The sequence below is a fragment of the Pantherophis guttatus genome, chromosome 3 (genome assembly GCF_059756535.1).
Source record: "Pantherophis guttatus breed Tessera chromosome 3, ASM5975653v1, whole genome shotgun sequence".
Classification (NCBI taxonomy): Eukaryota; Metazoa; Chordata; class Lepidosauria; order Squamata; family Colubridae; genus Pantherophis; species Pantherophis guttatus.
This window is the reverse complement of record NC_142065.1, coordinates 144,515,006-144,529,880: the sequence shown is the minus strand read 5'-3', so window position 1 is coordinate 144,529,880 and position 14,875 is coordinate 144,515,006. Positions and strand designations below refer to the sequence as shown.

The 14,875-nt window shown below is 38.5% G+C and overlaps 1 long non-coding RNA gene across 1 annotated transcript; it reads right to left on the bottom strand.

The window, feature by feature from the left end:
* Nucleotides 1–378: 378 nt before the first annotated feature.
* On the bottom strand, nucleotides 379–1,790 carry LOC117672344 (uncharacterized). Its single transcript, XR_004593181.2, has 2 exons — nucleotides 1,700–1,790; nucleotides 379–813 (listed from the first exon to the last, which is right to left on the bottom strand). It is a non-coding gene; the product is annotated as an uncharacterized LOC117672344 (long non-coding RNA).
* Nucleotides 1,791–14,875: the final 13,085 nt, after the last annotated feature.

The window sequence follows — 14,875 nt, the reverse complement described above, 5'->3', positions numbered from 1 at the left end:
GAGGGAGCCAATGTTACCCAAAGACATTTCCGTGATCACATGGCCAGGATAACTATATGCCAAGGCATGGGGAACACTGTTTTCTTCCCACAGAAATGGTACCCAATTTATCTACCTCACATTTGCATGCTTTTGAACTGCTCGGTGGACAGGAGCTCGGACAAGTAACAGGAACTCACCCCATCGTGCGGCACTTGGGTCTCAAACCTAGGGTGTCAATTGACAAGCTCAGTGTCTTTAACCACTGAGCCATCGCAGCAGCCCCTGCTTGGTGAATTAAAAAAAAATTACTAAATGCAGAACTACCAACATCAGAGCTTTAGGAGTCCAGAGAGCTAGGTAAATTTGCCATTTCAAAACCACACAACAAAATGCCCTCAATGGATGAGTTTATTGTTCTGAAAAAGGGAAAAAAGATGTGTTTTTAGGCAGAGATCTACATAGAGAGGATAAGAGCCAGCCAGGTGTAGACTTGAGATGTTCCTCAGGGGAGACCCAGACAACCCCACCCTCAACCATAAAAGTTCCCATAGTGAATTCAGGCCAATCACTCTCAGCCCTGTTTACCAGACAAGTACGGTAATTGGAGGGGCTCAATTTACTCTGCCTTGAGATTCTGAACAAAAGGCAAGATTTAAATCTAACAACAAGTAGATAGGATAAATCACTCAGTTGCTGGAAGACAAGTGGACACGGATTGGTTGATCAATCTCAGCAATTGTTCAAGACAGTGCTGATTGGCTGGCAATTCTTCTGTGTGACCTCAAGACTTGCAAAGTGATAAACATGTCCAGGCATATAGCATCCTCATGTCTGAATAGATATGAAAACAGTCAAAACTGTCTACATCAATTACAGCTGCATTTTCAAGAGAATTCAAAAATGTTGAATGGAAAAGCTGGTCAACAGAAAATGCTCCCAGACTAGAGAACAAAGGCATTTTACTACTGAAACTTCTGAATTTTTTATTTGCTGTATTTATAGAACACTACCAACTCTGTACTCAAGGCAAAATACAGAACTCAAATTAAAAACAGCTGTTGAACTAGAATAAAGCCAATACATTTTAACAATACATGAGAACAAGAGCGAGGACATTTATTATTGTGTGGAATGCTTAAGGGCACTTCCTAAAAAGCTTTTACTGTGCAGTTTTCTTGCCTCCAATCAATCATAGAAATTTATGAGGGCTGAAAGGATCCTGATATCTTTATCTTTTGTTTGGAACCTACCTGTGTTTTCCCACTGCTTTTACTGTCTTTTTAGCTTCTCTTCAAATATTTAGTTTAGGAAGCCAAGCAGAATAGCTCACAATGGCTTCTGAATGATAGCATGGGGGCTCTCTGAAAGCACCCATTGCCTGGCTTCACAGAACATACTAGGCCATATTTTAATTTGCTTGGTTAGTATGATATATAAACCAGCTACTGGGTCATATAAAATATGTTTAAGATTTATTGCTTACCATGCTTATGTGAAATTAGTGATATTTTTCCTTATGCTATGTAAAGCATAATAAAGTTTTTGTTTTTCCTCTGTTCCATAAGTTGCATAATTGTACTGTTCAATAGTTCTATATGACCACTCTTCTTTTTTACGGACAAATTATGAAAGTCCTTACAGAATCATCCAGAGATGATTCTACCCTAATAGGTGCAGACATTCTGAGAAATGTGTCATTAAGCAGACCAAACCTTACCTTCTGAATCCACCTGATGAAACATAAGAGACAGATCCTCCTGTGTCTCAGTTGGTCCTGACTTACAGCTTCTTCTCAGAGTCTGAACCGTATATCTGAAAGAGGGACCCATACAGATTACTTACCTGTGTTTGGCCTGCTAGGGTTGTTATTGTTTTTTATTATTATACTTCCACTTTTGTAGAGCAACACTTAAAAAGAATGCTGAAAGGATCTGAACTCAGGACTTCAGCTCTTTCTTTACAGTTTCTGGATGCAAGGAAGGCCTTACGGTAGGGGAAATTGTGGCCCTCTAAATGCTAAACTATAATTCCTCGCATCTTTGACAGTTACACTGTCTGGTCTACTGGGAGAAATCCTAATAAGGGAAAAATCAAGCGACATCTAAGTATGCTCTCCAAATAGGAACGGAACCATATTTCTCCCATTTTCCCATTCATTTATCCAGAAGAAACTATTGTTGATGGATTCTGAAAGCCCACTGATAGACCCAAAAGAATCAACAGGATAGCACTCTCACTCTCTTCTCAAAGACAGTTTCATTTCAGAATGTGATGAAAGCAGTTTCTTTTCCAAAGCTAGGCCTGAAATTGGGTTGAAATGGCTGTAGTTTCATCAAAATGCACCCGAAGTTACTAAGGAACCATTTAGGCTTCTTACTCAGAAGGAAAATGTTAGTAATTACCCCATAACTATTTTCATCTTCTGGGTCCAGTGTTATGTTTTCACAAAAGGTTGATCCCAGCACCTGTTAGAAGAAGTTGCCAACTCCCATTCTTTCAAACAGGATTTGACAGCCTCTGAATTCTGCTCAACATCCTCTTTCTATTACATGCAGCGAACGGATGGATGGAACAAGAGTCATGAATGCAAATGATAAGGCTTAAAAAGCCAGGCACAAGAGACATTTTCCTGCTACAAAATGACCCACAATGAAATTATGACACTCTGAAGTTTTAAACAAGAATTTTTCTCCCAGTCCAAGTAGTAGAAGATACCTCAATTGAATCTAAGAAAGAGGGCTACCTGGAATGGGTATGAGAAAACTTTTCAGTTTCAGTGTTCATTTCAGTAAACACTCTCCCTGAAGTGTTCAAGAGCAAACAAAGAATTCAACCAAGCCTGCTCTCTTTGATCACAACTCTTCTTCTAAATCAGAGGTCTTCAAACTTGGCAGCTTTAAGACTTGTGGACTTCAACTCCCAGAATTCTCCAGCCAGCCAGCTATGGGAGTTGAAGTCCACAAGTCTTAAAGCTGCCAAGTTTGGGGACCCCTGTTCTAAATGTTTACACAGATAGTCCTTGACTTACGACCACAATTGAATCCAAAATTTATGTTGCTAAATGAAACTTTTGCTAAGTGAGTTTTGCTCCATTTTACGAACTTCATTGCCATAGTTGTTAAGTGAATCACTACAATTGTTAAGTTAGTAACACGGTTGTTAAATGAATCTGGCTTCCCCATTGACTTTGCTTGTCAGAAGATTGCAAAAGGGGATCACATGATCCTGGGACACGGCAACTGTCATAAATATGAACCAGCATCTGTATGTAAATCACATGACCATCGGGGGGAGGGATGCTGCAAAGCTCATAAGTGTGAAAAATGGTCATAAGTCATTTTTTTTCAGTGCCGTTGTAACTTCGGTCACTAAATGAACTGTTGTAAGTCGAGGACTACCTGTAGCAGGTTATTCTTAGTGAGGCATTTTAAACTATTTTAAATTGTATTTCCTTTTTTACAAAATAAATGAATGTGAAATTATGACACTCCTGACCAAATAAACTCAGTTTTATCACAAGCTCAATACTTTCAATCCAAATTGGACATAGAGAGAGAAATGTGTGGCCTCACTCAGTCTTTCATTTCTGTGAAATCGGAAGATTTGAAACAGGATTCCACATACATTCATTTAAGTAGAATATTTTCCATGACCAAGAATTCTGATTTATCAGGATCCTGGCTGCGTGGGGGAAAAAAATTAAACTCATGCTTGAGCAAACACAATTAAAATGTCTACTTCAGGACTTACTACTCAGTACAGCACAAGTGAAGGGGTGAAAAAGATCGGCGTGAAAAGATTTTTCTTTCTTTGTTTACTTAACTTGCTGAAAAGTTATCAGTGTCACCTTGGATATGATTTATGTTTCAGATTCTTTTCTTAACCTAACCCAACCTGCTTCACTCTTTTTTTCCCTATTTTTTTTTCTTTTTCTCGTGCATTTAGCAATAGTGGCAATTCTGCAATTCCTGTAAAGGAATATATGACCTTCCTCTTGTCCTTCCATTTCAATTTGTCCAGAATTTGTACCCGTATACCTAATAATGGTATTAATTACTAACTATTTCCACACTAGGAATTTATAGAGCATTTTTATGGTGATACATCATTAATAGAGACAGGTTTTATATTGCCATAGCAATGTCTGGGTGACATTATAAATTGCTTGTAATTCATTGCTTGTTTAGTATTTAAACATTGCACAAATATTGCACCTACCTTTGTTTTTCAAAAACAGTTATTTTGTATGTACTTTATTGACTTCCCTTCTGGATCTTTTGTGACGTTATCATGGTGGAGTTATCATCTCTCCTGCTCACTGCAATCCTAAAGAGACCTGTTAACTACAACAACCATAACAAAGCACCATTCAGATATTACGTGAGCTCCTCGAATACACTGGACATCTACTAGATTTGTTATTGAACACATGTTTAATAGTCTTTCAAAGGGCCTGTAAAACTGTCTGATAACCAAACAAAAAAGGGATGGGCCAGTCAATTTAAAAGATGTATTGGTAGTTTCGTCCCAAATGAGTGTGTTACAAGTTTTCTGCTGATTTTTCCAACAAGTGGATTTGCATGGCCATGCTTTCTATGTTACTACCAAAACTCTCATTATCGTGATCTTTATCTGGGCAAAATGGTGAATTACAGAGCAAAAAATTTGAACCAATGTATCTGAGGTACTTAGATAGCTGAGTACCTCAGATAACTAACTGGCAGAATCTGGGATCTATGATTCCCAAGAGAATGAAAGTTGGAGAAGTTGTGGCTGCTTTGGGGTGCTGCTGTGGTCAGATAGGTCACAAAATAATGTCCATTTTGAACATATCATGACAGTTTCCCAGCCGCTCTCACAATCCCTCCCTCCCTCCCCCATCCAGCAGCAACCACTCAGTTGCCAGAAGGGAAAGAAAAAAGGGGGAAAGGAAGGAAAGGAGAAAGGAAGGAAGGAAGGAAGATTTCTGATGCTTCATGCTAGTTTTCCACAAGAAAACTCAATGGGGAAGCCAGCAGGAAGTCAGAAACAGCTCCAGCTCCCAAGTTTTTTGCCTACTTGTGGCCATTCTGTTTCTTTGTTTAAATAAGGAAATATTTTAAAACAATGACCCAATGGTGCAAGGTTGTCTGGTTGTATGTATTACCTTGGGAGGGAAACAATTCAATTTTGCCTACTCTAGTGCCATTTCATGGGCTATTTCTGACTACTATTCACTATGGCTACTCACAGCCAGCTACACCTTTCACCACATTTATAGAGTATAGTGGGGAACTGCCAATTTCCTCTTTTTGCCAAGTGAAGGAAGTCACTGCTCTTAAATTGTTCAGGAGTGAAACTATAAAGATAAGAGCCCTCACAGGCATTGTTACTAAGGCAGATTAGACTCAGCTGTCAGGACAGCACAAAATATGCTTGTATATTTTCCTAGCAATGAGGAATTTAATGAGGAATGCACATTAAAATGGGCATAAAAAAGATCCCTCAGATGCTCGTTTAATGATCTCAACAATGCCAATTGCATACATATGTGTAGTACCAAATTCATGTGGAGGCTTATTGTTAGTGACTTTCTCAAGATCATCACATCAACGAATTTTGTAAAAGCTGCCACAGATTAATGCCAAGATTAACTAGATTTACTTGAACATAGACATTTCACCACAAAACGGAAAAGATATAATTCAGTAGCACTGCCAAGAACTCTTGTTACAACTGCAATATCTGTCAGAAGTAGCTCTTGGTAGCCTTTCCAGGGTTTTCAGGAAAACTATCATTGGTGAATTAAGTGAGTTACTTCAATGAGCAATATAATTACAATATTGTTCAATTCTATCTCCTTGTCTCAAATGAAACATTGGAACTAATATGATGTTCTATTATGCTCACTTAACATATGCCTTACTTATTTTTATCTTTGGCTGTTCTGTGCGATTTTGTCTCCTTTAATCCCTTAATAGAAATTAGTTGAAATGTAGTGCTAACTTGGTCATACCTGTTAGGAAGTGGGGTTGAGGGGTACCCCAGACCGTGAACCAGCTCATGAGCAAACACACTAGGACTGAAATAAATCTGATAGAGGCGCCTTGTGTAAAAATATAATTTACTTTAAAACATTTAAAAAGCACTATGTCTTTAAAAAAGCACATTAGTAACAAAGTCTTATCTTGGTTATGTGAAGCCAGGCTATCTCCCTAGATTCATCTCCACAATACCGAACAGTTCACAAGAGAAAAAGGTTAACATGACAATAAGCAGCTTCGGTGTCGATACATCATCGAGGTAGTAGAAGGGCGGCAAGATAAACTTCACAGCTAAAAAAGTCACCTGAAGAAAAAACAATTTCAATCAGCAAACGTAGCTTGAAGCTTGTGGGAGGAAGAATGTCCAGCAGCAGCAGTTCTGATGATGGCTTGCGTGCTTCAAAACAGCAAAAGGCAAGCATCCGTAGGAGTATCTCTGCAACAGCGTCTGGAGTCCTTATCTGTGTTCTCCTCCCTTCTGTAATGTTGCACGGAGCTCTGCATCCAACTTCCAGCAGGAGCTCTGCATCTAGGCCTAAACGCTGTTTAGGCCCAAGTAGCAAGCGAAAAGGTCCTTGCTTATATGGGGAGTTAACCTACAATTAACTAGGGCGGGGAAGGCTTGCAGGTAATTGCAAACAGGAGATGGCTTGATTGAAACCATATTGTTTGTGACTGATCAAGTAGCCACAGCAATCCTGAAAACACTCGTGACAATACCTCTGAGTGAATGTCTCCAGATGTCAAACTGGTAGCCATGTTTTTGTCAAGCATCTGGGTTAAAACCAGAACTCTCCCAAAAATATGCAACAACAGTTATATTGGTTTCAGCGTTGGTGGGGTTTTTGTGTGTGTGTGAAATTCCAAATAACCTGAGGTTGTTGCTTCTCCTATTAATTTGTCAAAGCTCTTTCAATTTGCATTTCACCCTCCTCCCGATTTTGCTAAATGGAGCTAACTGCAGCTTGCCGGCATTTGATCAGGGCAATATTTTCTAGCAGCATTTTTTTTCACCCACAATATTTCACTTTTCCCTTTTCATATTTTATGTAAGCATAAGCATAACATTACACTCTGATTTCACACCCTTTGCAAGTCCAGTGTTTGTGTTACCTAATTACACCTTCTGTTTAAATATGACATTTAGGTAATCCGGTTTATCTAAAGAAACCTGGATAAAATGTTATGAATTATAGAAGGTGAAGAATTAAGCAAAAAGTCTGTTTAGAGCAAGAAAGCAGAAATAATAACTCATAATTGCATAAATGAAATATTTCAGCACAGGCGTATTGGTTGAATGCACCTTAATGCATGCTTTCTTACAGCAACAGTATTACTCGAGATTGCCTAACATTTAAAAAAAATAGAGCACCTTTGACTATATATATTGTAGCTGTTCTGTTTTTCATTGTAAAGTAGCCCCATGCTCTACCAGGCTTGCTGAAATCTTTCCTCTTTATATTAGTAACTGAAGAATATATTGTTAAAATTAAAAATGATGCTAACCTTACTGCAATTTTATCAACAATCTTCATTTTTAAATAACGCACAGTAGTCCTCGTTTTACAACAGTTCTTTTAGTGACTGTTTAAAGTTACAACAGCACTGAAAAAAGTGACATGATCATTTTTCACACTTATGACCATTGCCAGTATCCTCATGGTCACATGATTTACATTCAGATGCTTGAAAACTGACTCATATTTATGACCGTTGCAATGTCCCGGAGTCATGTGATCTCCTTTTGTGACTTTCTGACAAGCAAAGTCAGTGGAGATACCAGATTCCCTTAACAACTGCAGTGATTCATTTAACAAATGTGGCAAGAAAAGTCGTAAAATGGGGCAAAACTCACTTAACAAATTTCTCACTTAGCAACATAAAGTTTGGGCTCAATTGTGGTCGTAAGTTGAGGACTACCTGTAAAGTATACTGGCTATCCGTTCCTCTAAAAGCCAAAGGGGAAATTAGGACAGGATGAAAGTCAACAAAGATGGCCAAATCGAGAAATGACTTCTTCAGGACAGGTTAAATAATGTTTTTCAGAGACATTGGCTTAACACTCTCCCTTAAATAAGCATTGGGCATGTCCTAAATATAGCTGCTGATGGTCTGTCCAGTTGCCGGAAGGAACTATGTGGGACATGGATCAAGCTTACAGATGGTAGAGCTCATATCAGAGAGAACCCTATCTTCCTGGATATGATTTATGTATCAGATTCTTTTCTTAACCTAACATTTTCGAAATGACCATCAGATCATTAGTATTTCATATACAGTATTATATTCACATGCTCTGATGCGAAGGAGTTAGACATTCTACTCCCCCACCCCACCTGAAAAGAACTCTGTTCCAACTGCCTTATATTCCGTTACCTCAGTTCAAACTGGCAGACGTTCCACTCCTTTACTCAGTAGCGGTCTGGGGATCCTTACAGTACTAAACGTCGCTACCTCACCAAAATGTCTTCCACCTATGGAACTGCTTCCAAACTCAAGGCGGTGGGAGAGATATTCCCTTATAAGTTTCAATCACCGACCACCAATGGATTGTGAACCAAATTTCTCCTGCATAGTGTCCCAGCCCCAAATCACTTCTTACACTGACCTCCTCAGTTCAGATGAATCTGTTCCTTCTACTGTAACACCAGTTAAAGGGAAAAGAGGGGAAAAATGCAGGAAAAGATTTACAGATGCGATTAGGAAAACACAAGTAAGGAAAGCTGCAAAAAAGTACCGTGGAGAACAGGCAACTACTTGAAGTAGTAGTCTGATGGGATCAGAGGAATTCGGGGTATGAAAATGGTTTCTTCCTGATTGATGCCTGTGAAAATCGTGGCTTTGATTATGTGTTTGTACAGAGTCTTCACCTGAAGCCTGGTGCCATTGCAGAGTTTTGGAGGGGTTAGATTGTGTAACAGAATGATTGGAGTGCCAACCTTGATGTAGAGGACATGAGGTGGTAATCCTGGTGGGTTGAGAGTGTGCAAGAACTCTACAGGGTAATGTACAGCATCCTCGACCTCCATTACCGAGTCCACAGATTCATACTTCATATGCTCAGAGGACAGCTTCTCCAGCAGAAAGTTGTTGATGCTGTTGGCTGAATCGTTTGTTGGAGTGAGAATAGCTCTTTCCCTCAGCCATGAAGCGCAATCTACACTAGCCTGATAAATGTTGGGATATATTCTGTCAGTCAAGCTGATCAGATCTCTCACAACATCACAAAGGTTACTTGGAATAGTTATTCTTCCCTCCTCTTCCAAAAGCTTGCCATCACCAATATCAAGTAATAAGTTAGAAAACTCTTCTGTCCTCAAATCACGTTGAAGGTGGACATGCATGTTAACTCTCAAAAACAGGACTTTGACATTAGGCTATAAAATGGATGACTTGAGACAGGCCTTGACTTCATCTGCATGTGTTCCTCGTGGCACAACAGGCAACGTCTGTCTAAAGTCACCAGCCAAAAGCACCGTAACTCCACCCATAAGAAGGTTGCTGCCCCTAATGTCCTCAAGTGTCCTGTTTAGAGCCTCAATACTTCCTTTGTGAATCACGGTGCACTCATCCCACACGATAACTTTGGCTTCTCAAAGCACCTGAGCCATGTCACTCTGCTTAGAGATGTTACAAAGTGCAGACTCAGAATGGTTCAGGTTGAGAGGTAACTTGAAGGCAGAGTGAGCTGTCTTTTCTCCGTTGATCAAGGTAGCTGCAATTCCTGAGGAAGCAACGGCGAAGGCAATATTCCTTCCGCCCCTAATTTTGGCCAGCAACAGAGTGATCAAGAACGTTCTGCCAGTGCCACCAGGAGCATCAAGAAAGAACAACTGTTCAGAATCAGAAGCAGTACTGTGCATGATTTCATCGTAGGCTTTCCTCTGTTCTTGATTTAATTTTGGAACAATCACAGCAACTGCTTCTCTCAGCTGAACGGTATTATAAGACAGTTCATTCAGGTATTGATGGTTGCTGACAATGGCTCCTTGCTCTCGTGAAGGTGGTGGAAATCCGAAGTGATATGGATATGACAATATCCTCAAGAAGGATAAGGCATTGGTTGTAAACAATTTGGAGGGCCAATTGGGCATCTCCATAATCTCTCTCCATTAGCCGTCTAACATCTTCCGCAAGACTGTCTCTGTATTTCAACCCACAAGGTTTAAGTGTTAATTTATCAAGCCCGATCACATAGTTTTGTAGCGAAGCAAGGGTATCCAGCTAGTAAGAAATATTTGTATAGCAAGAGTTATTTAGCCAGAAGAGGCAATACATCCTTAATTTTAACCCTTCTACAGTACGTATAGAGAGAGCCAGGGAGATAGCCTTGAAATAAATATTCAGAAACAATTATGTAAACAAAGAGGGCAGAAGCATTTTTAAAATTTCTTCTCTTTGAGAAGGGAAGTAAGATTAATAAGAGCCTCAGGATGATTCATCCCAGACTCGCTTGGTCTCAGATTTGCAGAAGTCTGTTACTGAAGCCTATGGTATGTGTGGTGTGTCTCCTGATCTGGTCTGCTTTAAAAGCGTGACATCACGCATGCTTAGAAAAAGTTACTTAGCAAGCTTTACAGATTACATCACTGTATTGTAACTCACTCTTAGCTGTGAGCCTTTTATTCAGTGTGAAATTCAGTCAGCTCTATCCGGATCACGCAATCTGGTAGCATTGGTGGCAGGAGGCTCCGCCCACCCACCCGGACATCATCACATCCCATTTTTGACCCTCTGCACATGAGTGGAGGCATGCACGAGCATAGCAAGTGCACACACTCACATTTGCGAATTGGTAGCGAAGGTAAGCGAATACTACCCCTGTGTGTATTCCTAGTTGTAATAATTAAAATAAAACCAGCATGTAATCTAATTTAACATCTTGGGGGGAGCTAGGTATAAGAGCAATGGCCACACATTAAAAAACAATGATTCCCTTAAAAATGTTTTTAGCAAAGGGGTCACTTAATCTGGGTTCCCAGATTATTGATTGGAGATACCAAACTATCCCTAGGTATCGTCTGCTAGAAATGATGCTTTATTTTTGGCAGAAAGTCGATTATTTGTGTTTCCAAGTTATCAACCAGAGATATTGCATTGGTTTCTAGGGATACCATCTTGCTTAAAAATATCTCTTAAAAAGTCTACTGTCTGAAGTTATGGACAAGTCTCTGATAAGATGTGATATCAAGCCATCTTCACATATTATTGTCTGTACCTCCTGTCTCTTAGGAATGGAGGCAAAATCCCCCAGGTAGCTTAAACCTCAGAATAGACCTAAAATCCTGGAGGAAAAGGAATTGTGTAATTGTTAGCCCAGGAACCTGTCTGGTAGCACATTGGGGATTACTGATAAAACTTAAAAGACAGGAATGGGGTACATGTTTCCCTGTAACTCTCAATTAAATCCTTTTTGATGTTTTATTCTGGTTTTAGCTTGTTGTCCAAGACTCCTAAAGAACTCACTATCTCCTAACTGGCTGCCATTAACACAATATATAAGCAAGAGAAAACTTACATTTTAACAAAAGCAGGGCACCTTCATAAGAAGTCCTTCAAGTTTAGCCAATATAATCAGTACTTAGGGATGCTTGGAATTGCAATTCAGCATCATCTAGATGGGCACAGATTGACTACATTTTATGTAAATGGGCTGCTATTATGCATTTTTGGATCTTTGAGAGGAATCCAATGGCTGACTATTCAAAAGTATGTACTATTACACTTAATAGGCCGATTCTTAAGAGTCCATTGAGTTGGGCAGCCAGTAAATTTGAATATATAAATTAGTAATTTCTGGCTCTAATGAAGTACATTTAATGAGGTCTCCAAAAGATTGTTAACCTATATACTCTGTGTGTGTGTGTGTGTGTGTGTGTGTGTGTGTGTGTGTGTGTGTGTGTGTGTTTATCTGGATCTCATTATTGCAGTTACTTTTGAGTAGACACATCTATCAAAATCCACTATCTCATTTTGTCACAATGATATCTATGATATTTGAAGCCTTGTTCTTTCCAGACAGTTTCTAGAAACAAAAATCTACCATTTCAGAAGACAGTTTTTTTTTAAAAGTCACAGAAAATTTTACACAGCAGATGTGACTATTAACTTTAGAAGACAATGATCAAACCAGTAAGGCTAGGAAACAAGGAAATGTTGATGAAATTTCCTAAGATTAGATTAAATTTAACTATGTTAATATAGATACATACGGAATAAAACCACAAATTATTATTATAGCGTTTATTATGGCACAAACTTTGAGTATATTTTCATCAAACAGAAGCTTTAGATTAAGCTACTTTTGAATAAAATTGGTACAAAATATTATTTAAAACATTAATTTTCTGTTAAAAATGTATTTTGACTATAATTTAAATATTAAAGTCTCCAGTCTGTACTAAGACAAATTCTATTTTTGTACAGCAGATTTTAAGGTGTTTTCCCCCCCTATATTTCCTGAACATTTTGCTAGAACAGCACTGGCCAGTGAATTCTATATTAAAGACATCTAATTATATGTGTGAAAAGTAATTGAAAGACTTCTTTCAACCTAGCAATGCAAAATATTTGAACTCTGTTCCTAACAGCATGTCTCCCTTTCATCATCTTGATTATTCTTTTTCAAGGCTGCCAGATTGAATTTTCTGAAGTTCATGTAATAGTTCCCCAGCTTGTGGCTTGGAAAGATCACATTCATGATTCAGATACTCATGAGTTCAGCTATATTTACAAGCTCTGACAAGAGCAAAAAAAAAAAAAAAAAAAAATCAGATATACAGCCTAATCTGTATTTGTTCTGCAGGCAATGTAGGAAGGTAAACATCATAAGAAAATTGTTGTGAATATATACAGGAAATACTGGAAATTCACAAAAGAGCACAAAAATAACCATGATTACACCCAAGTTCTTTTTTTTTGACAAAACCAGTTCAATATATTTAAAAACATCAGAGTTCCTGTCAATCAATTCATATTAGGATGGCATCCTTTGTGTTGTATGTGTTGTACCTGGAAGACCACTGGCAACCAGTGCAGGTCATGAAATGTTACATATGTGTACTGTAGTATGTCCCTAATTAGCCATGGTGTTGCATTCTGGACCAAATGTCACTTTAGAGTGGCTCACTAGGACCTTTCATGTGGAGTGCACTGCAAAAATCCAGACAAGAGGGAGGTATGGAATGAATGACCATCAGTTGGGCGTTCCCACCTGGTGAAATTGGCAGACAGGATGGATGTGTGCAACAGCCTTCTGAGTCACGGAGTCTATATGTTTTCCAAGTAGGATCTGTGAATTTCAGAGAATACACAAATTGTACACTGGGGAAGTGTAGGGATGCCAGAACATAATCTTGCTCTGCCCATGACCTGTTTGCATTTCTCAGCTGCCTCTCTCCTATTTGACCAGCTGCTTGGATGGAAGCAACTTTTTGTCCTCTCTTTTTGCTTATCTGTTGTGGAATGATGAGACCAAACAACATTCCTGGGTCAGCCAGAGACAGTTTTATTGCGCAAGGTTCAGAGCCAGTTTTGTACCTGTTGCAATATTTTCAGGATCAGACTCAATAAAGATAATAGGAGTTAGAGCTTTAAATATATTTCTTTTTAATTATGATAGGCATTCTATATTCACTGAATATTCAAGGTAGAAGCGACGAGAATGGTGAGGGTGGCTCCTTATATATACAAGGGGTGGAGCTAGGAATGGGAGTGGTAAGTTATGAATACATTAAAGTCCAAAGAATAAGTTAACCTCTGATGTTCCATATATACATTATTTACACATTGGAGAATAAGGCATTTACATCTGACAAATCCCCCTCTAAATGCCGGTTCGTTACACAACACCAATTACATTCTGATTCAGGACAATATAATACATATAATTTAGAAGTTAAATATTTGTGTTGTTTAGAAGGTAAGGGTTTTGTTAATATGTCAGCTAATTGTTCAGAAGTATCGCAATGTATTGCTTTAATGAATCCGTCTTGAGACAGTTGTCTCACATGCTTAAACTTTATATCAATATGCCTGGACCTTTGTCCAATTGCATCGGATCTGGATATTTCAATGGCCGCTTTATTGTCTTCATGCATAATAAATGGTAAGGTGGGTTTCTTCCAAACATCAGTGATCAGATCATTGAACCATACAAGGTTATTTGCAGCCTTGGACAAACAAACATATTCCGCTTCTGTAGTAGAAGTGGCTACTAGTTCTTGTTTACCAGTATACCAGTAAACTGGACAATCATTCAATAGAAAAACATAACCAGAAGTACTCTTTCTGCATGATGTATCACCAGCCCAATCTGCATCAGCATAACAAGTAATTTTTGGTTCTCTGTCATTATTGGGTTCCAACATTAAACAAAAATCTAATGTACCCTTCAGATATCTTAGAATTCTTTTGACAGCTTCCCAATGATACAAGGTTGGTTTACTAACATATCTTGACAATAGATTGAGAGGTAATGCAATATCTGGCCTAGTCCAATTAGATATATAAAGGAGTGAACCTATAACTGATCTGTAAAATGTGTTGTCTTTAAACTCAGGGGAAGATTCATCAGTGTTTCTAAGGAAATCAGTTTGCATAGGGGTGTCACAGGTTTTAGCATTATTTAAGTTACATTTGTTTAGGAGTTCGATGATTTTATCTTTCTGTGTAAGTTTGAATCCCCTTTTAGTTTTGTTAATTTGCACACCAAGGTATTTATTCACTTTACCCAGAGATTTCAGTGAGAAGTGTTCATTTAACTTATTTACAAAGATTTCCCTGCTCTCTTTATGCTTTCCAATGTATAAAATATCGTCCACGTAAATTAATACAAATTCAATATGATCATTACTCTTTTTTACAAAGAA